Source organism: Limulus polyphemus, unplaced genomic scaffold, assembly GCF_000517525.1.
Source record: "Limulus polyphemus unplaced genomic scaffold, Limulus_polyphemus-2.1.2 Scaffold1894, whole genome shotgun sequence".
NCBI lineage: Eukaryota > Metazoa > Arthropoda > Merostomata > Xiphosura > Limulidae > Limulus > Limulus polyphemus.
In genome coordinates this window covers 258-1,976 of record NW_013667504.1, presented here as the reverse complement: position 1 = coordinate 1,976, position 1,719 = coordinate 258, and the positions used below count along the sequence as shown (strand labels likewise).

Below are 1,719 nucleotides of genomic sequence, written 5' to 3'. Positions count from 1 at the left end.
ATCCTCTCTTTCAGGATTTATTAATAGTTCTCTCTTATGTTTAATTCTATATTATGTATAACCAATAGAAAGCCAAGGTTTTCATCTATCAAATGATGTATTATGTTATGTATATTTATGAACAGATAATTGTAAATTTCTCAGTTAGTACAAGCTTCATTCCCACGGGAAAGGTAACAACTAGCTTTGATGAATTTGTAACATGTTTTTGTCGCATAGATAGAAAGGCAGAAAAATTGTGATAGTTAGGGGAAATTGTCTGCTTTTTGCATCTTATTAATTTAATAATGAAAGTCTTCCGGATATATCTGGAAATCCAGATATTTCTAAAAAATCCTGAAAACCTTCTGGAGAATCAAATTTTTTAAAATTATTTATCGGATTTTGGTGTTCCATGCCATAAATAAGAGTTTATGCAATCGCACGGTTTGTTTACATTCGGCGACAGGGCGCCACCATTTTGTAGTCTCGCAATGCTTGCTGGCGTGTACGAGACCTTGTATGCTTATAATGCAAACTTCATGTCATGTGAACGAGATTTTATCTCAAAAATGTGCTTTAGAAAATATGGTCATTCTTTTGTGTACCTTTCTATTGAGCAAGACAATTGAAGAGCCTTATCTATTCAAAGATGTTTACCAAAGCGATAATAGATCAAATGAACTAAGAACTCTCCGTAGTATCTTATGTGATTATGTTTTGGATTTTCACTGTGACCATTGATAGGGGGAATTTTGAGCAGGCAAGCGCCTATGGGGATATTCTGCCCAAATTTTCTAAAGGTCAATATACAGGTATATTTGTACATGTATTACAGGGTACAATAATGTTAGGGACATATGTTCATGTGTTACCGATTTACTAATGGTAAATTAATTATAGTAGAATAATAATAACCAAAACTTTGGTTATTGTTAAAACTTGAGAATGAATGCACCAGTGGTCAAAACATTCTATCTATTCTAAAAATGATTTTCCTTATTGTTAAAGCTGTAAGTTGTAATAAAATGATACATAAGCAGTAAGTTAACTGAAAATGAAACTGTTAATGTTAGAATGTTATAAACTACAGAAGAAAATGTTTTTCTTGAAATAGAAGTGGTTTATGATATGTTTGTTTTGCATTGTAACTAACACAAAGCTAATTATGATTGTTAATATTACAGGTTCTTATGATATGTTTGTTTTGCATTGTAACTAACACAAAGCTAATTATGATTGTTAATATTACAGGTTCTTTACAGACCTTTCCATTATGGAAGAGAGTAAGTACTGTTGTCTCTTTTCTTATTGTAGGTGGATATTGATATAACTTTTCCGTACTGAAACTCTTACTCTCTGTTGTTTTGCTTTGTTCTTGTTTTCAGTTAATTTGCTTTGTATTAATGAGAAGTGTTTTATTTTATCAACAATAACGATGTTCTCCTTCTTAGTTAGTTCAACTTATCATAGATAAGGATTTAATGTGATAAGCATTACTCTACTCAGACTTCACACATCATAAATAAAGGCTGAGCATGACACTCTTCAGACTTCACTTCTCATAAATAAAGGTTCAGTTGATAAGCATTACTCCCCTCAGACTTCACACATCATAGATAAAGGTTGAGTTGATAAGCATTACTCTCGTCAGACTTCACACATCATAGATAAAGGTTGAGTTGATAAGCATTACTCTCCTCAGACTTCACACATCATAGATAAAGGTTGAGTTGATAA

At 31.8% G+C, this 1,719-nt stretch overlaps 1 long non-coding RNA gene across 1 annotated transcript in view; it reads left to right on the top strand.

Annotated features, from left to right (window-relative positions):
- The window catches only part of LOC106465283, a 9,934-nt gene extending 8,601 nt beyond the window's left edge, over positions 1 to 1,333 (top strand). Inside the window, exon 5 of the long non-coding RNA XR_001291197.2 lies at positions 1,234 to 1,333. This is a non-coding gene — a long non-coding RNA (uncharacterized LOC106465283). The remainder of the gene's footprint in view (positions 1 to 1,233) is intronic.
- Positions 1,334 to 1,719: the final 386 nt, after the last annotated feature.